This window comes from Triturus cristatus, chromosome 4_2 (assembly GCF_964204655.1).
Source record: "Triturus cristatus chromosome 4_2, aTriCri1.1, whole genome shotgun sequence".
NCBI lineage: Eukaryota > Metazoa > Chordata > Amphibia > Caudata > Salamandridae > Triturus > Triturus cristatus.
This window is the reverse complement of record NC_140586.1, coordinates 963,360,822-963,386,089: the sequence shown is the minus strand read 5'-3', so window position 1 is coordinate 963,386,089 and position 25,268 is coordinate 963,360,822.

The window sequence follows — 25,268 nt, the reverse complement described above, 5'->3', positions numbered from 1 at the left end:
ATATGGGCTGAGGGCATTGGTGTCTGCTTCTGAGTTGCACAATGTGTTTTTTGAGGCCCACCCTCCCGCCATCAGGGACATCCTGTCTTGTGTTGGTGTTTTGTGTGGCCTGTGACTTGGCATGGCCTTGCTTGGTGCATGGGGCATGGAGCCGCTAGTGGCATGTGCGTGTTTTTGGAGTGTGGTTGTGTCCGGTGATGGCTTTGGGGTAGTTGCGTGCATAATTGGGAGTTGGGTTGTGGATGGCGTTCCCCCCATGTGAGGTGAGTTGTTTGTGTACTCACCAGGCTCGGCGACTCCTTCTACTCCGTGTACTCCCACCGGCGGCAGCGTGCGCATCACCTTCTCCTCCCAGGGATGGTAGTGTACAAGTCTGCGGGACGGCCCACCTCCAGTGATGTTCCCCTGGGTATATTCAGCCGTCATTTTGCGGCGGACCGTCCTCCGCAGATCGTACCACCTGGCTTGGCATTCATGCCTGGTCCTTCTGGTGGCCCCAACAGCATTTACATTGTTGACAATCCTCTGCCACATGGCAGATTTCTCCGCTATGCTGGTCTGTCTGACCAATGTTCCAAAGAGCCGTGGCTCGACTCTGATGATTTCGTCGACAAGGATCTCCAGCTCCTCCCATGGGAACTTTGGATTCTTGTTAGTGGGCATGGTGTGGGTGTGGATGGTTGTTGGTGTGTGGGTGTGGTTGTGAAGGTGTGTGTGTGAATGTGATGAGGGGGTGTTTGTGATGGTGTTTGTGTGAAGGTGTGCAAGTGTAATGTGTCTTGAAGGTTGAAGTATGGTGCAGTGCGTTGTCTCTGGGGTCTGGCAGCAGTGGATCTGTTGCAAAGGCTCATGGTTTGTGTGTGTGGGCCCTTTTTATTGGTCCATTTGTGGGTGTGGCTGTGTTTGAACTTTGGGTGGGTGTGTTATAAGGAGTGGTTGTGGTATGGGCCTCTGTTTACCTGTTTGGCTGTTGCAGGTCAGTGTATTGGATGTATTTGGGCTTGTTGGACGTGTTTAGTGGTGTTGTGAGATTCGAATTGACTCTCCTTGTGTTGTTTTGCAGTGTCCTGGTTCAGTACGAGTGTTTTTGGCGTCTGTAAGGTGTGTACATAGGCCATGTTGTTGTACAGTGCTGACATTTGCTATGGCTTGGTACGACTCGTACATGTGCGATGCTGGGTGAGGGTGCTGGTGTAGGGGCCTGGGGTAGGGTGCGTACAGACACGGGCAGGGTGGTAGTCCACACCGTCCATAGGTGGTGGGGGTACGCTCTGTCTATACAGTGGGGGCTGGGGGTACGCTCCGTCCATACACGGGTGGGGGTATGCTCCGTCCATACACGGGGGGCTGGGGGTATGCTCCTTACATACACGGGGGGCTGGGTGTATGCTCCTTACATACACGGGTGGGGGTACGCTCCGTCCATACACGGGGGGGCTGGGGGTTCACTCCGTACATACACGGGGGGCTGGGTGTACGCTCCTTACATACATGGATGGGGGTACGCTCCGTCCATACACGGGGGGCTGGGGGTTCGCTCCGTACATACACGGGGGGCTGGGTGTACGCTCTGTACATACACGGGGGCTGTGGGTACGCTCCGTACATACACGGGGGGGCTGGGTGTACGCTCCGTACATACACGGGGGTCGGGGGGCTGGGTGTACGCTACGTACATACACGGGTGGGGGTACGCTCCGTCCATACACGGGGGCTGGGGTTACGCTCCTTGCATACATGGGTGGGGGTACACACCATCCATACATGGGGGCTGAGTGTACGCTCCTTACATACACGGGTGGGGGTACGCTCCGTCCATACACGGGGACTGGGGGTACACTCCGTACATACACGGGGGGCTGGGTGTACGCTTCGTACATACACGGGGGCCTGGGGGTACGCTCCGTCCATACACGGGTGGGGGTACGCTCCGTACATACACGGGGGCCTGGGGGTACGCACAGTCCATACGGGGGTGGGGCTGGGGGTATGCACCGTACATACGGGGGGCTGGGGGGTATGCGGGCACATGTTTCAACGTCTCCATGGTTGCTATTGATGTTCGCTCCGTACTGATTTTTTTCCATACGGTTGTACATTCGGACGGACGGGACGGATCGTACTTGCGCGCTCGGACTTCAGTTTTCCGATTCATACGTAAAACTTTCCGGGGACGTGTCGGACACTTTTCCCGACCCGAGGACGTGTCGGGGAATTTACCCAATGCGATTCGTATGGACTTTTTTACATACGAATCGTTCTTGCCAGTTTGTGTGGGATTTGTACGATTCGTACGGAAAAAATTCCGGATACGATTCGTACGGGGAAACTTTTTAAGGGATCGGAATCGGCACCCAAATATTTAATGCGTCTAATACAGAGGGCCTTGCCCACTTTTTTAAACTTGTGGGATCCGGGCATGTCACCTCCTTTCAGACTATTCTTGGAGTAATACCTGCTATTATTTATTCTACTTTTTCCAGCACCTTCGGAGGGTTTTCTCTGGTGCTACTGCTAATTTGCGGCATACTTGTCCTTCCATATCTGCTCCGCAATGGCTGCTCGATCTGTAGAGCTGTCAGACCGGGTAAAGTTGTAGCTGTACCGTGATCCGATGCGCCAGCTTTTTGGCTCCATGCCATTAAAGGATCTTAACATCGACTATTGGCTGACCTTCCATTATGCCTATTTTACCTGTGTGCAACCTGTGTTCCACTGCCTCCGGTGCCCTTTTCAATGGGCCCTGGATGTCTGCCTCTCCAATAAGACACACGCTGTCCTAGATTATCCACTGTTAATGTGTCCGTTGAAGGCCCATGACCAGGAGTGTTCCATGGGTAGGCACCTGGTGTGCGATCCTCTACTTGGACCAACAGCAAATTTGAGTACCTGTGCTCTGGCACAGTGACTCTTGGATCAGAGTTTCTTCTAAGTTAACACAGGTTGCCCTCATATGCTCCTAATGGCCTCTGGATATGAGGAGCATGTGTGCTCGTTCGGCTTACTCAACTGAATCGCATACCTTTTTAATATGGAAAGTTCAGACAACATATTGGAGTTTATGGCATTCCTCTTTTCCCGCGACATATTGGCCTCTGAAGAGTAGCTGTGAATGGATATGTTTTTGGGCACTACATTGGCTATTTGGAAGGCCAGGTACAGGCAGAAGCTGATGGAAACAATGCAATAATACGAGCCAGTCAATGGGCATCCGAACGAAGGCCAGGTACAGGCAGACACTGATGCAAACAATGCAATTATATGAGCCAGTCAATGGGCGTCCAAAGGAAGGCCAGGTACAGGTAGAAGCTGATGGAAACAATACAATAATATGAGCCAGTGATTGGCTTTGTGAAGGAAGGCAAAGTACAGGTAGAAGGTGATGCAAATAATGCAATAAAACTAGCCGGTCAATGGGCAACCAAAGGTAGGCCAGGTACAGGTAGAAGCTGTTGCAAACAATCCAATAATATGAGCCAGTCAATGGGCGTCCAAAGGTAGGCCAGGTACAGGCAGGCACTGATGCACACAATGCAATAATACGAGCCAGTCAATGGGCGTCCGAAGGAAGACCAGGTACAGGCATACACTGATGCACACAATGCAATATTACGAGTCAGTCAAAAGGGCGTCCGAAGGAAGGCCAGTTACAGACAGACACTGATGCACACAATGCAATAATACGAGCCAGTCAATGGGTGTCCAAAGGAAGGCCAGGTACAGGCAGAAGCTGATGGAAACAATGTAATAATACGAGCCAGTCAATGGGTTTCCAAAGGAAGGAGAGCTACAGGTAGAAGCTTCTGGCAACAATGCAATAATAGGAGCCAGTCAATGGGTGTCCAAAGGAAGGCCAGGTACAGGCAGACACTGATGCAAACAATGAAATAATAGGAGCCAGTCAATGGGTGTCCAAAGGAAGGCCAGGTACAGGCAGACACAGATGCAAACAATGAAATAATAGGAGCCAGTCAATGGGTGTTCGAAGGAAGGCCATGTACAAGCAGAAGCTGATGCAAACAATGCAATAATACGACCCGGTCAACGGGCATCTGAAGAAAGGACTGGTACAGGCAGAAGCTGATACAACCAATGCAATAATACAAGACAGTCAATGGGTGTCCAAAGGAAGAGAAGGAAGGTCAGGCACAGGTAGAAGCTGATGCAAACAATGCAATACATATTGAAAAACTAGACCAGTTACCATTTTCTGTGGCAGAGACTGATTCAGCTGTGTGGGTAATACATGGGGTTATTTCACTGCCTATCTCTCACTTCCAGTTTACGTCCTGCATAAAACACTATCTGGTTGGTAGATATGAATCCCTCAGTAAAAACTATATTCATTAATTTTGGTCCCTGCCTTTCACATTTCGGTGTCAGCGAGCAGATAAGGAGGTTTTTCTTACAGGGGAGGATTGTGATTCTACAGTAGGACATTCCCTAGTGTGTAAACAAGTCAAACTTCATGGTGTCTGCAACGTTTCGGCCCCTAATTTAGCTTATTTAAAGGGGACCCCAGTCCCACCTATTATTCCCGCATTGACTTTGCTTTCTAACGGCAGTTTTCTTATTTTTAAATAATCACGAATGCTACGGCTTGCGGCAGGTATCCCGTATATAGTACCAGTTTCACAACGTGTGACTTGTTACAGCAATGTCCAGTTCCCACCTCCGCATGGGATTGTAGATAGGTTGCTTTGGCCTTCCATTACAAATTTGATCACAGATTTCAATAAGCTAAGCAGACTCAAAGTGCTATTGTTTCAACAAGAACATGAATCTCCCCCTCTATTTTTGGCAAATTAATACACCAAATATTTAATGAGTCTAATACAGAGGGCCTTGCCCACTTTTTTAAACTTGTGGGATCCGGGCTTGTCACCTCCTTTCAGACTATTTTTGGAATAATACCTGCTATTATTTATTCTACTTTTTCCAGCACCTTCGGAGGGTTTTCTCTGGTGCTACTGCTAATTTGCGGCATACTTGTCCTTCCATATCTGCTCCGCAATGGCTGCTCTATCTGTAGAGCTGTCAGACCGGGTAAAGTTGCAGCTGTACCGTGATCCGATGCGCCAGCTTTTTGGCTCCATGCCATTAAAGGATCTTAACATCGACTATTGGCTGACCTTCCATTATGCCTATTTTACCTGTGTGCAACCTGTGTTCCACTGCCTTCAATGCCCTTTTCAATGGGCCCTGGATGTCTGCCTCTCCAATAAGATACATCTGTGGCATGGGATGCACACCTGAAGTTCCAAGTTCAACATAATTTGTACTCAAATTAGTTCGTAGTTGCGTGCTCACTTGGTGTGGTGCCTTGCCCTGGTGGCACCCGGGTATTGAATAGATGTTTGCTGGGGCAGCGTTCTGCCCCAGGACCAGTGGCACAGCAGAATGCGGCTTGCGCTATTCGATCTGCATATACAATTTTCGTCTCCTTTTCAAACTCTTCATTTATTTTTCTCAATTCTTAAATCCTTCTATTTTAGTACCACACGTCCGACATCATGCCAATTTCCTACGTTTTCTCATGTTCAGGTTTGTCCATACGGACCTTATTCCAAGAACAAGTACAGACGCATAAACTTCATCGTGGCAGTATTTTATTAACCCAATGCAATTCGGGCAATTTCAGCCCTTCGTCAGGGGTAACTAAAAATATCAATGAAAAACATATTTTAGTACAATACAATTACTACGTAATCAGGAACAATGTAACAATCCACAATCGAAATTTTAGTGCTCTACAAATCCCTTTAAAAACAAAGATTCTAGTGATATACTTATCTTCTTCGTGCTTAACAACATTCTGTTACCGTCACATTTGATGCCTGGATGGTTCTAGCAACTTTAATGTATCCAATTCCTATTTCCAACACCATTGATTTTCATTAACGGGCATCGAAGCCCCCAACATCTTTTTCCTCTAGCTCTCTGTTATAACATTTCTTGCTTTTACTCGCGAGTTAACCTACCCTCACCCTCTACCTTATAAACAGTCATTCACCTCACGAAACTATCAACCCACCACAATTCTTACCACATCACATTTTTAACCATGTACTTTTTACCCCGATACCTCAACCCAATCATTCCCCATTCTCACTTTTACGCATAACTTCATAACCCCCCCACTTCAATGTCCTAACCGTCCACTTGCAACCCTACAACTGTTTCTTAACCTCACGCTACATAACTCCCAATCTTTCCATTTTCCTTATACCCCACACTCTCCCATCACCATCTACACCAATTCCCCGCTGCTCCCCCAATATTACAAAAATCAAACCAAACTCGGTACCATTCTACATACCTGCAGGCAGGTATGTAGAATGGTACCGAGTTTGGTTTGATTTTCATAATATTGCCCGACAGAGGGATTGCACCCAATGACAAGGTTGAATTTTGAAAAAACAGTGCTATTTCCACACGCACGACTTAAGATCTCCTTCATCAAGCAATGTTTTAAGAGAAGATTGAGAATGGGGTTTTGTTGAAATACATCAATGAGATCTGTCAAGGCACTTATTTAAATGATAACGATCCGGCTAAAAAAGCGTGCGCACATATTTACCCTTTAAATTCAGCTGTTTTCCGTTACAATGCATTATGTGAAAGGTAGTTAGTAGGCTAGAGGGGTGGGGCATTAGAGGAGGAGAGTCAACTAGTTGGTTATTCAGGTACGAGTCATGAAGGAGGAGTCTCGTCACGTGAGTGTGTTTAAATAGCGGATGAGGCTAACACATGCAAAACATTTTGGTTTGGACAGCGAGTTGAAAAAGAATATGTTTTCGAACACAGGCAGGTATGTAGAATGGTACCGAGTTTGGTTTGATTTTTGTAATATTGGGGGAGCAGCGGGGAGTTGGTGTAGATGGTGATGGGAGAGTGTGGGGTATAAGGAAAATGGAAAGATTGGGAGTTACGTAGCGTGAGGTTAAGAAACAGTTGTAGGGTTGCAAGTGGACGGTTAGGACAATGAAGTGGGGAATTATGAAGTTATGCGTAAGAGTGAGAATGGGGAATAATTGGGTTGAGGTATCGGGGTAAAAAGTACATGGTTAAAAATGTGATGTGGTAAGAATTGTGGTGGGTTGATAGTTTCGTGAGGTGAATGACTGTTTATAAGGTAGAGGGTGAGGGTAGGTTAACTCGCGAGTAAAAGCAAGAAATGTTATAACAGAGAGGTAGAGGAAAAAGATGTTGGGGGCTTCGATGCCTGTTAATGAAAATCAATGGTGTTGGAAATAGGAATTGGATACATTAAAGTTGCTAGAACCATCCAGGCATCAAATGTGACGGTAACAGAATGTTGTTAAGCACGAAGAAGAGAAGTATATCACTAGAATCTTTGTTTTTAAAGGGATTTGTAGAGCACTAAAATTTCGATTGTGGATTGTTAAATTGTTCCTGATTACGTAGTAATTGTATTGTTCTAAAATATGTTTTTCATTGATATTTTTAGTTACCCCTGACGAAGGGCTGAAATTGCCCGAAATGCATTGGGTTAATAAAATACTGCCACGATGAAGTTTATGCGTCTGTATTTGTTCTTGGAATAAGGTCCGTATGGACAAACCTGAACATGAGAAATCTTAGGAAATTGGCATGATGTCGGACGTGTGGAACTAAAATAGAAGGATTTAAGAATTGAGAAAAATAAATGAAGAGTTTGAAAAGGAGACGAAAATTGTATATGCAGACCGAATAGCGCAAGCCGCATTCTGCTGTGCCACTTGTCCTGGGGCAGAACGTTGCCCCAGCAAACATGCCTCTCCAATAAGACACACGCTGTCCTAGATTATCCACTGTTAATGTGTCCGTTGAAGGCCCATGACCAGGAGTGTTCCATGGGTAGGCACCTGGTGAGCGATCCTCTACTTCGACCAACAGCAAATTTGAGTACCTGTGCTCTGGCACAGCGCCTCTTGGATCAGAGTTTCTTCTAAGTTAACACAGGTTGCCCTGATATGCTCCTAATGGCCTCTGGATATGAGGAGCATGTGTGCTCGTTCGACTTACATAACTGGATCGCATACCTTTTTACTATGGAAGGTTCAGACAACATATTGGAGTTTTTTGGCATTCCGCTTTTCCCGCAACATTTTGGCCTCTGAAGAGTAGCTGTGAATGGATATGTTTTTGGGCACTACATTGGCTATTTGGAAGGTCCGGTACAGGCAGAAGCTGATGGAAACAATGCAATAATACGAGCCAGTGAATGGGCGCCCGAAGGAAGGTCATGTACAAGCAGAAGCTGATGGAAACCATGCAGTAATATGAGCCAGTCAATGGGCGTCCGAAGGAAGGCCAGGTACAGGCAGACACTGATGCAAACAATGCAATAATATGAGCCAGTCAATGGGCGTCCAATGGAAGGCCAGGTACAGGTAGAAGCTGATGGAAACAATACAATAATATGAGCCAGTCAATGGGCTTCTGAAGGAAGGCCAGGTACAGGCAGGCACTGATGCACACAATGCAATAATACAAGCCAGTCAATGGGCATCCGAAGGAAGGCCAGGTACAGGCATACACTGATGTAAACAATGCAATAATAGGAGCCAGTCAATGGGTGTCCAAAGGAAGGCCAGGTACAAGCAGAAGCTGATGGAAACAATGCAGTAATATGAGCCAGTCAATGGGCGTCCGAAGGAAGGCCAGTTACAGGCAGACACTGATGCACACAATGCAATAATAGAAGCCAGTCAATGGACGTCCAAAGGAAGGCCAGTTACAGGCAGACACTGATGCAAACAATGCAATAATAGGAGCCGGTCAATGGGCATCCTTAGGAAGGCCAGGTACAGGCAGACACTGATGCACACAATGCAATAGTACGAGCCAGTCAATGGGCGTCCGAAGGAAGGCCAGTTACAGGCAGACACTGATGCACACAATGCAATAGTACGAGCCAGTCAATGGGCGTCCGAAGGAAGGCCAGGTACAGGCAGAAGCTGATGCAAACAATGCAATAATAGGAGCCAGTCAATGGGTGTCCAAAGGAAGGCCAGGTACAGGCAGAAGCTAATGCAAACAATGTAATAATAGGAGCCAGTCAATGGGTGTCCAAAGGAAGGCCAGGTATAGGCAGACACTGATGCAAACAATGCAATAATAGGAGCCAGTCAATGGGTGTTCGAAAGAAGCCCATGTACAAGCAGAAGCTGATGCAAACAATGCAATAATACGACCCGGTCAACGGGCATGTGAAGAAAGGACTGGTACAGCCAGAAGCTCATACAACCAATGCAATAATACAAGCCAGTCAATGGGTGTCCAAAGGAAGAGAAGGAAGGTCAGGCACAGGTAAAGCTGATGCAAACAATGCAATAATACTAGCCGGTCAATGGGCATCTGAAGGAAGGCCAGGTATACCAGTACCAATATCAATATTGGAGCTCTCTGATGCCAGGTATACCAGGTTTCCTGCTGACAGCACAAATTATCTTGATAGTGTCGGGGAACAATCTCATTTAACATCTCTTTCTATACAATCACCAGCCAAATACCATCAATTTAAATACATTTTTATTGTATTACATGTCAACTTCTGAAAAGAAGCCTTGTTGTAGGCCTGGTTATCAACCAGTGTGTGGGCCATTGAGTTCCGTTAAGGATCCCTCGCTCTTCTGGAGCGAAGTCTTGTCCTAGTTCACAAATATTAAGGGCAGAGTAAGGCAGCAAGGCTCAGAAAACTGCACCACCCAGTATAGTCACTCACATGTCGCAGCTCGTGTATTGCCCACCTCAAACGACCAGCTGCCACACGGTCATAAATTAAATACAATTTCAACAGCAAGATTAGAGGCAATACAATCTTAATGGGACGTTTCAATCCGATGACTTTTTGTGGACGTGGGACTAACCCGATATGAATACTTTAACCAACACAAGAATTTGAAACGCTGGGAGCTGTATGGAGAGTCACATTTGATTTGAACCCAACTGTTGAAGGTACTTCCATGAATACTTGATGAATTACTATTCCATGAAGGATGAAGAAGCAGTCGAAGTGCGATAGAGTGCTGGCATTACTGTTTCGAATTTGAAGATAGTGTTAATACATTACGTTGCCCTGATGAAGCCCTTGTAGGGCAAAACGCGTTGGCTGTGCCTACTTGTTATTGAAGATAACGTAATAAAGAACCTTCCTGCTTACATGAAAATACAGTGAATGGAAAATTATTGAACATTGAAACGTCCCGTTAAGATTTTATTGCCTCTCATCCTTCTGTTGAAAAAGTCTTGTCCTAGGCCTGGTTATCACACAGTGTGAGGGAATCAGTGACTTCCATTAATGATCCCTCGCTCTTCTGGAGAGAAGCCTTGGCGTAGGTCTGGTTATCAGACAGTGTGAAGGAATCAGTGACTTCCATTAATGATGCCTCGCTCTTCTGGAGAGAAGCCTTGTCGTAGGTCTGGTTATCACACAGTGTGAGGGAATCAGTGACTTCCATTAATGATCCCTCGCTCTTCTGGAGAGAAGCCTTGTCGTAGGTCTGGTTATCACACAGTGTGAGGGAATCAGTGACTTCCATTGATGATGCCTCACTCTTCTGGAGAGAAGCCTTGGCGTAGGTCTGGTTATCAGACAGTGTGAAGGAATCAGTGACTTCCATTAATGATGCCTCACTCTTCTGGAGAGAAGCCTTGTCGTAGGCCTGGTTATCACACAGTGTGAGGGAATCAGTGACTTCCATTAATGATCCCTCGCTCTTCTGGAGACAAGCCTCGTCCTAGGCCTGGTTATAACACAGTTTGTGGGTCAGTGACCTCCATTAATGATCCCTCGCTCTTCTGGAGAGAAGCCTCGTCCTAGGCCTGGTTATAACACAGTTTGTGGGTCAGTGACTTCCATTGATGATGCCTCACTCTTCTGGAGAGAAGCCTTGTCGTAGGTCTGGTTATCACTCAGTGTGAGGGAATCAGTGACTTCCATTAATGATCCCTCGCTCTTCTGGAGACAAGCCTCGTCCTAGGCCTGGTTATAACACAGTTTGTGGGTCAGTGACCTCCATTAATGATCCCTCGCTCTTCTGGAGAGAAGCCTCGTCCTAGGCCTGGTTATAACACAGTTTGTGGGTGTTAGAATGGGGAACCCCTAGTTGGCACAGGTAGGTACTTGTGACAAGCAGTGGTCCCTTCTTCTATTCAGGGCGAGAGAGTTACCCCTTCAGAACAACCCCTGCTCACCCTATAGGTAGTGTGGCGCGAGCAGTCAGGGCTAAACTTCAGGGCGCTAGTCAGTTAAGCATTTATGATCACACACAGTAAACCACAATGATCCCCCACAAACGGACACCAGGCGTAAGTTGTATCAAAAATACGGATGCTTTATATAAAAGATTCTTTGTTACGCAGGCATGTACAAGACCATCAATAACGGTTGCGAAATGGAAGCCACAAGATGATAATTAGGCACTGTTCTTGTCTTTGGTAACTTATTCGATCACGAGCGCTTCACAGGGCTCGGTTGAGTCGGTCCAGTCACGATGATGCGCACTGCACCCAGGGTACAGTGATACGGGGAAATCAGAACGTTGCGGACCCCGAGTCCGATAGAGAGTTCACTGTACCTGGGAACGTGCGGTGTGCTTGGACGAGTCTTCAGGAGAGATGCAGGTTCTGCACCTCTTGGGTCTTCCGGATCAAGAATTCAGCGGGCGGCTTTCGGTAGACAGGTGCGGCCCAGGGCCTCCGACACGGACTGTGCGGGAGGTCACTGCGGAGGGCGGCACGGTCAGACTCCGGCTGGGAGGTGAAGCGGGGCGGCCGGATACGTTACGATGTACGGTTGGCCGTCCGAGGCTGGATTTCACTTCCCCACTAGAAATCCGGCGGGAGGGCGAGAGGGCACCAAGCGCGCTCCAGTAGCAGGCAGGTGACAGGGAAGCGGGACGGCCAGACTCGATGGGTCCAGAGCGACTCAGGTAGAGCGGGGCTCTCGGCGAGTGGAGGCGGCCAGGCTTCTGGGTGTCACGGCCCTAGGAGGGATGCGAAGGTGCGCAGGGCACTCCGGCGGGAGAAAGCACACGGCTCGAATTCTCAGACGAGCGGAGACACGGTGAACCCACTGGTCCTGGGGTTCAGTTCAGGGGGCAAGCTCTTCTTCCAAGCCCTTGGAGATAGTTGAAGAACAAAGTGCAAAAGTCTCTTTCAGTCTTTTTTCCTCTCCTTCCTTAGCAAGGCACCTACTGCAGGCCAGTCCCTCAGGTCAGGGAAAGTTACTCCTCCTTCAGCTTCTTCCAGGTCCTTCTAGTCAGGCAGAGTTCCTTCGTGGTTCAATCTGGATCTGATTTCGTAGGAGCCAGGCTCCTACTTTTATACAGGGATTCTTTTGTTCTTTAGCGCCAGGGGGCCTGGGCCTGGCTCAGTCCAGTTTTGGAGCACTCTGTGGTGGTGACTTGGCTTGTTCCTTTCAGCAGCAGGGCAGAGACATCAGCCGCTCCACAGGGGGCGGCGCCGGCTTTGTGATGGCAGAGCACAGGTCTATTCAAGAGTCAGGGTGCACTCCTCCCACCCATCCTGGGGTAATCTCCCTACCCACCACCTGGCAGCCAACCTGTCTCCTGGAATCCCCCAGCCCTGCTCCTGTACTGTTGCTAGGCAGAACACACACACACAGCAGAGGCAGACTGAGATGGTTAGGCACGCAAAGGCTAACTTTCTAAAAGTAGCATTTGCAAACCCAGGATATTAAAATAACCCTTACTAAAAGACGTATTTTATTATCCTGAGTTCAGGCATACTAAACATGACTTTCTACCATGCTCTCTGAGTCCACTGGGGTCACAGCGTGTAGCGATCCCAGCAGCCCATTCTGGCCTATGGAGAGCAGGTAGCCTTCAATAGTGAAAAACGAAAATGGCTGTAATTCACTATTAAGACATGCCACCCACATCAGGGCATGTCCTACCTTACACCTACAATGCACCCTGCGCTCAGGCCTACCAGAGGGGTGACTAACATGTAGTTAAGGGAAGGTTTAGGGACTGGTAAGTGGGGACACTTGCTCAGTCAGCGCGACGGTACCAGACCGCGCGCAGGTTCTGCAGTGGCAGACCCTAGACACATTTTACCCCGCTGCTTCGGTGGGTGGCACAACCAGTGCTGCAAGCCCACTAGCAGCATTTGGATATACGAGCCCTTGGCACCCCTGGTGCACTCTACTAGGGACTGATAGTAAACCAAATAAACCAAACGTGGAAGTCAATTCACATAATACATTTTACCATAGGGAGCACTTGCACTGTGGCACTGGATGGCAGTGGCACAGTGCCCTGAGCAGCTAACATCAACACAAAAACACATTGAGGCACAGACAAAAATGGAAGGGTGACCCACGCCAATGGTGCCAGGTCTAACACGTGTCCCCTCCAGCTGAAAAGTGGGGAGAACTACCCTACCCCAGGGAGTTCTGCATCACTAAGGCGGAAAAACCTGGACAGACCGTCAGCATTGGCGTGATCTGTGCCAGGGCGATGCTCCACCGTAAAGTCCATACCCTGTAGGGAGATGGACCACCTCAACAGTTTTGGGTTCTCACCCCTCATTTGCATCAACCATCTGAGGGGCCTGTGGTCGGTCTGAACCCGGAAGTGAGACCCAAACAAGTAGGGTCTTAGCTTCTTCAGCGCCCAGACCACAGCAAATGCTTCTCGTTCTATCGCACTCCACCTTTGTTCCCGGGGAAGTAGCCTCCTGCTAATAAAGGCTACGGGTTGGTCAAAGCCCTCCTCAGTGATCTGTGAGAGAACAGCCCCTACACCATGCTCTGATGCATCCGTCTGCACCAGGAACTCTTTGGAGAAGTCAGGAGCCAAGAGCACGGGCGCCGTGCACATGGCAGTTTTCAGGGTGTCGAAGGCTTTCTGACAGGTGTCAGTCCATATCACTTTTCTGGGCTGCTTCTTCGAAGTCAGCTCTGTCAAGGGGGCAACGATGCTGCCATACCCCTTGACAAACCTCCTGTAGTACCCGGTGAGTCCTAAAAAGGCCCTCACCTCCGTCTGGGTCTTTGGGGGCTCCCAAGCCAGGATGGTTTCAACTTTGGGTTGGAGGGGCGCCACCTGGCCGCTCCCCACTTGGTGTCCCAAGTACACCACTGACCCCTGCCCGATCTGACACTTGCTTGCCTTGATCGTGAGGCCTGCTTTGCGCAGCGCCATCAACACTTCCCAGAGATGTTGCAGGTGTTCTTCCCATGTGCCGCTGAACACTGCGATGTCGTCCAGGTAGGCGGCGCTGAACTCGGTCAGCCCAGCCAACACCTGGTTGACCAACCTCTGGAAGGTGGCAGGGGCATTCTTCATCCCAAAGGGCATCACCCGGAACTGGTAATGCCCATCTGGCGTAGAGAATGCGGACCTCTCTTTGGCCCCATCAGTCAAGGCGATCTGCCAGTACCCAGACGTTAAGTCAAACGTGCTGAGGTACCGTGCAGCCCCTAACCGATCGATGAGCTCATCAGCTCTGGGGATGGGGTGCGCGTCAGTCCGCGTGACTGAGTTGAGTCCTCGGTAGTCCACACAGAACCGGAGTTCGGGCGTGGCACCCGGCGCTGCAGCCTTTGGGACCAAGACCACTGGGCTGGCCCAAGGACTGCTGGAGGACTCAACCACCCCTAGGGCAAGCATCTTCGAGACCTCCTCTTTGATGCAGGCCCTGACCCTGTCAGTTACCCGGTAGGCCTTGTGCTTCACAGGTAAGCTGTCTCCCGTATCCACGTCATGGACGCACCAATTTGTGATACCGGGAACCAGGGAGAACAGGTCGGGAAACTGCCCCAGCAGCTGGCGGCAGTCACCCTGTTGCTCAGGGGTCAGGGTGGGTGAGAGGTTAACTCCATCCACTGACCCGTCTCGCTCTGAGGCTACCAAGAGGTCAGGAAGAGGCTCGGACTCCTCTTCCATCCCATCATCGGTGGCCAAGAGCATGCCCACTTCGGACCTCTCCAAGTGGGGCTTCAGTCGATTGACATGTAGGACCCTTAAGGGGGTTCCTCGGAGACCGCAAGTCCACCAAGTAGGTGACAGAACTCTTGCGCTCCACAATCTCAAAGGGTCCTGTCCACTTGTCCTGGAGTGCACAAGGCTCCACAGGGGCCAGGACCCACACTTTTTGGCCAGGTTGAAGCTCAACCAGAGTGGCATTCTGGTCGTACCACCGCTTCATTTCCTCCTGGCTGGCTTCCAGGTTTGCCTCAGCAAGTTGCCTGAAACGCCTAGTCTGGTTCCGGAAAGCCAGCATGTAGCTGTATACATTCTGGGGAGGTTTCCTGGGAGATTGCTCCCAGCCTTCCTTGACCAGACTAAGAGGTCCTCGTACTGGGTGGCCATACAAAAGCTCAAAGGGACTGAACCCTAGAGACTTTTGTGGCACCTCGCGGTACGCAAAGAGAAGGCATGGTAAGAGGACGTCCCACTTACGCCTCATGGGTTCCTCGAGACCCATAATCATGCCCTTCAGGGTTCGGTTGAAGCGCTCAACCAACCCGTTTCCTTGGGGATGGTAAGGTGTGGTGAACTTGTAGGTTACACCACACTCTTGCCAAAGGGACTTCATATATTTCGATATGAAGTTGGTCCCCCTGTCAGACACCACCTCTAGAGGGAATCCTACTCGTGAGAAAATTCCCATCAGTGCCCGTCCCACCACGGGGGCCGTCACTGTCCTCAGAGGGATGGCTTCAGGGTACCGGGTGGCATGGTCCACCAAGACCAGGATAAACCTGTTGCCCATGGCTGTCTTGGGGTCCAGTGGCCCCACAATGTCAATCCCCACCCGCTGGAATGGGGTACTGACCACAGGGAAAGGTTGGAGTGGAGCTCTCAGCTTCCTTCCACTCTTGCCACTTGCCTGGCAAGTCTGGCATGTCCTGCAGTGAGTGTCAGAACTCCTGCGCATTTGGGGCCAATAAAAGTGGGTGACAAGCCTTTCAAAGGTCTTGTCCTGCCCCAAATGTCCTGCTAACGGTACGTCGTGAGCCAGCCCCAGTAGGAAGGCTCTGAACCTCTGGGGTACCACCAGCGCACGGGCTGACCCAGGTTCAGCAACCTTAGGCTCGGAGTATAGGAGGTCGTTCTCCCAGTAGATCAAGTGAGTTCCGGACTGATCACCATTGGCCTGGGCTGCAGCCTGCTGCCGCATACCCTCTAGAGAGGGGCACTCTTTCTGCTCCCTGCAGAATTCCTCCCTGGTGGGGCCTCCTTCTTGCTGCCAATGGGTCAGCTCAGGCAGGTCCCCCAGTTCGGCTATCTGTTCCCCGGTAGGCTCCAGGGCATCCCCCTCAAGGTCTGCTTCCTCCTGGGCCGGGGGAACGTCAGGAGCCGGATTCCCGTGCCTCCCTTGCCCTCTCTCTAAGGCCGGTTCCTGGGCCTCTCCCTCAGGCTCCAGGGTTCCTTCAACACCCCTACCGGCTGCCATCGACCGGGTGGTCACACACGCCCAATCAGGCAAGCCCACCATCCGCAGGTGAGTCGTCTTCTCCACCTTTTCCCAAGGGGAGCTCTCCAAATCGTTACCTAGGAGACAATCAACAGGCATGGCCTCTCTCACAGCCACTTGCAGAGTACCAGAGACCCCCCCCCACTCAAAGGGAACCTGAGCCATTGGACACTGACTCTCTGTGTTGTCAGCGTTGACAACACGGCAGAATGCGTGCGGGACAACCTGCTCTTGAGACACCAGGTGCTGCTTGACAGCAGTCACACTGGCTCCAGTATCTCTAAGAGCCCCCACCCTTTTGCCATTTATGGTCACCCACTGCCCATACTTTTGAGTATTGGGGGGCAGCTGGGCCTCAGCGACCATCTCACGGTCTCCTAATGAGACTAGGGTCATCTGTACGGGATCCCCCGCCCCTTGGACGTCTATCTCCCTCCCCAAGGCTACACTATTCACCTGCTTGGGGGGTGGAGCACCAGAGGGTGCTGGTTTACCATACAGGGGGCACTTGGGATCCACGGAAATGTGCCCCAGGTTGTTACACTTGTAACATCTGAGGGGCCCTCTTTGAACAGGGTTACCTGTCGGGGCCCCGGTCTGCTTCGGGGGTGGGGGTGGCTGAGAACCTTTCCCTTGGTTCCCTTGGGAATTACGTTGGGGCCCTTGGTAGAACTCCCTCTGTTTACCCTTGTCCCCCCCACTCTTCTGCTGGGGACCCTGAACACCTTTGGCGGGGCCTCCCACGGGACCCTTGTGGACCCTGGTGCTGATCCAGCGGTCCGCCTCCTCAGCAAGCTTCCTCGGGTTGGACAGCTTGCTATCGATCAGGTGTTGGCGTAGCTCAGGAAAACAATTATCCGACAAGTGCTCCCATGCGATTAAATCAAACAGCCCTTGGTAATCATCCACCTTGCTACCCTTCACCCAACCATCCAGCGCTCTGCAAAAAAAGGTCACATATTCTACATAAGTGGTACCAGGTTTCTTGGTGCAATCCCTAAATCTCTGTCTGTACAATTCAGGAGTCAACCCATACCTTGTCATAAGAGCCTCCTTCATGTGTGGATAGGATGTGTGGACATCAGAGGGGAGGTCTAGCAGTGTGTCCCGCCCCTCACTCAGGAACCTTCCCCACAACCCCGCTCCCCAATCCTTCTCAGGGACCCGGTGGGAGGACATGGCTACTTCATAGGCCCTAAACCACTGCCCAATATCATCCTGCTTATAATATTCTTTGACTACATCTTTAGGAATGTGCACCCTTGACTCTGTTGAATTGCTGCCACCAGAGGGTGAGTTGTCTAAACTCCTGGCCTTGAGATCCAACTCCCTCATTTTTACCTCATGCTCCATGGCCAGTTTCTGCCTTTCTCTCTCCATTTGCAGTTTTGCCATCTCCACCTCGTGTGCTCGGGCGGCACTCCTGTCGGCCAACTCCTCTGGCGACAGGCCTCTGCTAGGCTCAAACACACCTTCGGGGGGTATCACCTCCCGGGCATTCTCTGGGAACTTTGATTCGTGCCAGGCTCTCAGTGCTGTCACGTACTGATCCTTGTTGCTTAGTCCACTTTGCTTGATTCTGTACTTGGAGAGATATCCCTTCAGGACATCATTTGTGCACTTCCTCAGTGCCTCGGGCTCCCAATCGATGTCATCTACTCCAGAGAATACAGAGGGCGCTCCGCCTCCGTTGACTGAGCTAGGCATGGTTCCTTAAGGTGGAGATTTTTCTTTAGCAACAACTGTCACTCAATCTGTGGCTGCGTTCTAGGTCTGCTCTACGTGGTGATCAATAATTCACTGTATGTAAATCATAAATGCAAATTCGAAATCCCACCGCTGCCACCAATGTTAGAATGGGGAACCCCTAGTTGGCACAGGTAGGTACTTGTGACAAGCAGTGGTCCCTTCTTCTATTCAGGGCGAGAGAGTTACCCCTTCAGAACAACCCCTGCTCACCCTATAGGTAGTGTGGCGCGAGCAGTCAGGGCTAAACTTCAGGGCGCTAGTCAGTTAAGCATTTATGATCACACACAGTAAACCACAATGATCCCCCACAAACGGACACCAGGCGTAAGTTGTATCAAAAATACGGATGCTTTATATAAAAGATTCTTTGTTACGCAGGCATGTACAAGACCATCAATAACGGTTGCGAAATGGAAGCCACAAGATGATAATTAGGCACTGTTCTTGTCTTTGGTAACTTATTCGATCACGAGCGCTTCACAGGGCTCGGTTGAGTCGGTCCAGTCACGATGATGCGCAGTGCACCCAGGGTACAGTGATACGGGGAAATCAGAACGTTGCGGACCCCGAGTCCGATAGAGAGTTCACTGTACCTGGGAACGTGCGGTGTGCTTGGACGAGTCTTCAGGAGAGATGCAGGTTCTGCACCTCGTGGGTCTTCCGGATCAAGAATTCAGCGGGCGGCTTTCGGTAGACAGGTGCGGCCCAGGGCCTCCGACACGGACTGTGCGGGAGGTCACTGCGGAGGGCGGCACGGTCAGACTCCGGCTGGGAGGTGAAGCGGGGCGGCCGGATACGTTACGACGTACGGGCGGCCGTCCGAGGCTGGATTTCACTTCCCCACTAGAAATCCGGCGGGAGGGCGAGAGGGCACCAAGCGCGCTCCAGTAGCAGGCAGGTGACAGGGAAGCGGGACGGCCAGACTCGATGGGTCCAGAGCGACTCAGGTAGAGCGGGGCTCTCGGCGAGTGGAGGCGGCCAGGCTTCTGGGTGTCACGGCCCTAGGAGGGATGCGAAGGTGCGCAGGGCACTCCGGCGGGAGAAAGCACACGGCTCGAATTCTCAGACGAGCGGAGACACGGTGAACCCACTGGTCCTGGGGTTCAGTTCAGGGGGCAAGCTCTTCTTCCAAGCCCTTGGAGATAGTTGAAGAACAAAGTGCAAAAGTCTCTTTCAGTCTTTTTTCCTCTCCTTCCTTAGCAAGGCACCTACTGCAGGCCAGTCCCTCAGGTCAGGGAAAGTTACTCCTCCTTCAGCTTCTTCCAGGTCCTTCTAGTCAGGCAGAGTTCCTTCGTGGTTCAATCTGGATCTGATTTCTTAGGAGCCAGGCTCCTACTTTTATACAGGGATTCTTTTGTTCTTTAGCGCCAGGGGGCCTGGGCCTGGCTCAGTCCAGTTTTGGAGCACTCTGTGGTGGTGACTTGGCTTGTTCCTTTCAGCAGCAGGGCAGAGACATCAGCCGCTCCACAGGGGGCGGCGCCGGCTTTGTGATGGCAGAGCACAGGTCTATTCAAGAGTCAGGGTGCACTCCTCCCACCCATCCTGGGGTAATCTCCCTACCCACCACCTGGCAGCCAACCTGTCTCCTGGAATCCCCCAGCCCTGCTCCTGTACTGTTGCTAGGCAGAACACACACACACAGCAGAGGCAGACTGAGATGGTTAGGCACGCAAAGGCTAACTTTCTAAAAGTAGCATTTGCAAACCCAGGATATTAAAATAACCCTTACTAAAAGACGTATTTTATTATCCTGAGTTCAGGCATACTAAACATGACTTTCTACCATGCTCTCTGAGTCCACTGGGGTCACAGCGTGTAGCGATCCCAGCAGCCCATTCTGGCCTATGGAGAGCAGGTAGCCTTCAATAGTGAAAAACGAAAATGGCTGTAATTCACTATTAAGACATGCCACCCACATCAGGGCATGTCCTACCTTACACCTACAATGCACCCTGCGCTCAGGCCTACCAGAGGGGTGACTAACATGTAGTTAAGGGAAGGTTTAGGGACTGGTAAGTGGGGACACTTGCTCAGTCAGCGCGACGGTACCAGACCGCGCGCAGGTTCTGCAGTGGCAGACCCTAGACACATTTTACCCCGCTGCTTCGGTGGGTGGCACAACCAGTGCTGCAAGCCCACTAGCAGCATTTGGATATACGAGCCCTTGGCACCCCTGGTGCACTCTACTAGGGACTGATAGTAAACCAAATAAACCAAACGTGGAAGTCAATTCACATAATACATTTTACCATAGGGAGCACTTGCACTGTGGCACTGGATGGCAGTGGCACAGTGCCCTGAGCAGCTAACATCAACACAAAAACACATTGAGGCACAGACAAAAATGGAAGGGTGACCCACGCCAATGGTGCCAGGTCTAACAGTGGGTCAGTGACTTCCATTGATGATGCCTCACTCTTCTGGAGAGAAGCCTCGTCCTAGGCCTGGTTATAACACAGTGTGAGGGAATCAGTGACTTCCATTAATGATCCCTCGCTCTTCTGGAGAGAAGCCTTGTCGTAGGTCTGGTTATCACACAGTGTGAGGGTATCAGTGACATCCATTAATGATCCCTCGCTCTTCTGGAGAGAAGCCTTGTCGTAGGTCTGGTTATCACACAGTGTGAGGGAATCAGAGACTTCCATTAATGATGCCTCGCTCTTCTGGAGAGAAGCCTTGTCGTAGGTCTGGTTATTACACCATGAGAGGGAATCAGTGACTTCCATTAATGATCCCTCGCTCTTCTGGAGAGAAGCCTTGTCGTAGGTCTGGTTATCACACAGTGTGAGGGAATCAGTGACTTCCATTAATGATGCCTCGCTCTTCTGGAGAGAAGCCTTGTCGTAGGCCTGGCTATTACACAGTCTGAGGGAATCAGTGACTTCCATTAATGGTCCCTCGCTCTTCTGGAGAGAAGCCTTGTCCTAGGCCTGGTTATCACACAGTGTGAGGGTATCAGTGACTTCCATTAATGATGCCTCGCTCTTCTGGAGAGAAGCCTTGTCGTAGGCCTGGTTATCACACAGTGTGAGGGAATCAGTGACTTCCATTAATGATCCCTCACTCTTCTGGAGAGAAGCCTTGTCGTAGGTCTGGTTATCACACAGTGTGAGGGAATCAGTGGCTTCCATTAATGATCCCTCGCTCTTCTGGAGAGAAGCCTTGGCGTAGGTCTGGTTATCAGACAGTGTGAGGGAATCAGTGACTTCCATTAATGATCCCTCGCTCTTCTGGAGAGAAGCCTCGTCCTAGGCCTGGTGATAACACAGTGTGAGGGAATCAGTGACTTCCATTAATGGTCCCTCGCTCTTCTGGAGAGAAGCCTTGTCGTAGGTCTGGTTATCACACAGTGTGAGGGAATCAGTGACTTCCATTAATGATCCCTCGCTCTTCTGGAGAGAAGCCTTGTCATAGGTCTGGTTATCACACAGTCTGAGGGAATCAGTGACTTCCATTAATGATCCCTCGCTCTTCTGGAGAGAAGCCTTGTCGTAGGTCTGGTTATCACACAGTGTGAGGGAATCAGTGGCTTCCATTAATGATCCCTCGCTCTTCTGGAGAGAAGCCTTGGCGTAGGTCTGGTTATCAGACAGTGTGAGGGAATCAGTGACTTCCATTAATGATCCCTCGCTCTTCTGGAGAGAAGCCTTGGCGTAGGTCTGGTTATCAGACAGTGTGAGGGAATCAGTGACTTCCATTAATGATCCCTCGCTCTTCTGGAGAGAAGCCTCGTCCTAGGCCTGGTTATCACACAGTGTGAGGGTATCAGTGACTTCCATTAATGATCCCTCACTCTTCTGGAGAGAAGCCTTGTCCTAGGCCTGGTTATAACACAGTGTGAGGGAATCAGTGACCTCCATTAATGATGCCTCGCTCTTCTGGAGAGAAGCCTTGTCGTAGGCCTGGTTATAACACAGTGTGAGGGAATCAGTGACTTCCATTAATGGTCCCTCGCTCTTCTGGAGAGAAGCCTTGTCGTAGGCCTGGTTATAACACAGTGTGAGGGAATCAGTGACTGCCATTAATGATGACTCACTCTTCTGGAGAGAAGCCTCTTCCTGGGCCTGGTTATCACACAGTGTGAGGGAATCAGTGACTTCCATTAATGATCCCTCACTCTTCTGGACAGAAGCCTTGTCGTAGGTCTGGTTATCACACAGTGTGAGGGAATCAGTGACTTCCATTTATGATCCCTCGCTCTTCTGGAGAGAAGCCTTGTCCTAGGCCTGGTGATAACACAGTGTGAGGGAATCAGTGACTTCCATTAATGATCCCTCGCTCTTCTGGAGAGAAGCCTTGTCGTAGGCCTGGTTATAACACAGTGTGAGGGAATCAGTGACTGCCATTAATGATGACTCACTCTTCTGGAGAGAAGCCTCGTCCTAGGCCTGGTTATAACACAGTGTGAGGGTATCAGTGACTTCCATTAATGATGCCTCGCTCTTCTGGAGAGAAGCCTCGTCCTAGGCCTGGTTATCACACAGTGTGAGGGTATCAGTGACTTCCATTAATGATGCCTCGCTCTTCTGGAGAGAAGCCTTGTCGTAGGTCTGGTTATCACACAGTGTGAGGGAATCAGTGACTTCCATTAATGATGCCTCACTCTTCTGGAGAGAAGCCTCGTCCTAGGCCTGGTTATCACACAGTGTGAGGGTATCAGTGACTTCCATTACTGATGCCTCGCTCTTCTGGAGAGAAGCCTTGTCATAGGTCTGGTTATCACACAGTGTGAGGGTATCAGTGACTTCCATTACTGATGCCTCGCTCTTCTGGAGAGAAGCCTTGTCGTAGGTCTGGTTATCACACAGTGTGAGGGAATCAGTGACATCCATTAATGATCCCTCGCTCTTCTGGAGAGAAGCCTTGTCGTAGGTCTGGTTATCACGAAGTGTGAGGGAATCAGTGACTTCCATTAATGATGCCTCGCTCTTCTGGAGAGAAGCCTTGTCGTAGGTCTGGTTATCACGAAGTGTGAGGGAATCAGTGACTTCCATTAATGATGCCTCACTCTTCTGGAGAGAAGCCTTGTCGTAGGTCTGGTTATCACACAGTGTGAGGGAATCAGTGACTTCCATTAATGATCCCTCGCTCTTCTGGAGAGAAGCCTTGTCGTAGGTCTGGTTATCACACAGTGTGAGGGAATCAGTGACTTCCATTAATGATGCCTCACTCTTCTGGAGAGAAGCCTTGGCGTAGGTCTGGTTATCACACAGTGTGAGGGAATCAGTGACTTCCATTAATGATGCCTCACTCTTCTGGAGAGAAGCCTTGGCGTAGGTCTGGTTATCACACAGTGTGAGGGAATCAGTGACTTCCATTAATAATCCCTCACTCTTCTGGAGAGAAGCCTTGGCGTAGGTCTGGTTATCACACAGTGTGAGGGAATCAGTGACTCCCATTAATGATCCCTCACTCTTCTGGAGAGAAGCCTTGTCGTAGGTCTGGTTATCACACAGTGTGAGGGAATCAGTGACTTCCATTAATGATGCCTCGCTCTTCTGGAGAGAAGCCTTGTCATAGGTCTGGTTATCACGAAGTGTGAGGGAATCAGTGACTTCCATTAATGATGCCTCGCTCTTCTGGAGAGAAGCCTTGTCGTAGGTCTGGTTATCACACAGTGTGAGGGAATCAGTGAATTCCATTAATGATGCCTCACTCTTCTGGAGAGAAGCCTTGTCGTAGGCCTGGTTATCACACAGTTTGTGGGTCAGTGACCTCCATTAATGATCCCTCGCTCTTCTGGAGAGAAGCCTTGTCGTAGGTCTGGTTATCACACAGTGTGAGGGAATCAGTGACTTCCATTAATGATCCCTCGCTCTTCTGGAGAGAAGCCTCGTCCTAGGCCTGGTTATAACACAGTGTGAGGGAATCAGTGACTGCCATTAATGATGACTCACTCTTCTGGAGAGAAGCCTTGTCGTAGGCCTGGTTATCACAAAGTGTGAGGGAATCAGTGACTTCCATTAATGATCCCTCTCTCTTCTGAAGAGAAGCCTTGTCCTAGGCCTGGTTATCACACAGTGTGAGGGAATCAGTGACTTCCATTAATGATGCCTCACTCTTCTGGAGAGAAGCCTTGGCGTAGGTCTGGTTATTACACAGTGTGAGGGAATCAGTGACCTCCATTAATGATGCCTCACTCTTCTGGAGAGAAGCCTTGTTGTAGGTCTGGTTCTCACACAGTGTGAGGGAATCAGTGACCTCCATTAATGATGCCTCACTCTTCTGGAGAGAAGCCTTGTTGTAGGTCTGGTTATCACACAGTGTGAGGGAATCAGTGACTTCCATGAATGATGCCTCGCTCTTCTGGAGAGAAGTCTTGTTGTAGGTCTGGTTATCACACAGTGTGAGGGAATCAGTGACTTCCATTAATGATGCCTCACTCTTCTGGAGAGAAGCCTTGGCGTAGGTCTGGTTATCATGAAGTGTGAGGGAATAAGTGACTTCCATTAATGATCCCTCGCTCTTCTGGAGAGAAGCCTTGTCGTAGGTCTGGTTATCACACAGTGTGAGGGAATCAGTGACTTCCATTAATGATGCCTCACTCTTCTGGAGAGAAGCCTTGTCGTAGGTCTGGTTATAACACAGTTTGTGGGTCAGTGACTTCCATTAATGATCCCTCGCTCTTCTGGAGAGAAGCCTTGTCCTAGGTCTGGTTATCACACAGTGTGAGGGAATCAGTGACTTCCATTAATGATGCCTCGCTCTTCTGGAGAGAAGCCTTGGCGTAGGTCTGGTTATCACACAGTGTGAGGGAATCAGTGACTTCCATTTATGATGCCTCACTCTTCTGAAGAGAAGCCGTGTCGTAGGTCTGGTTATCATGAAGTGTGAGGGAATCAGTGACTTCCATTAATGATGCCTCGCTCTTCTGGAGAAAAGCCTTGGCGTAGGCCTGGTTATCACACAGCTGCAGCGCTGTGACTTTTATTAATGACCCCTCACTCACATTTGCTTCGCCACTAATGGTCATACAAATCACATATCCCTAAATATAAAATGGCCAATTTAAAACTAGTTTGTCTTTGTGAAAAAGTAAAAGGAATTTAATCCTCCTACATGTT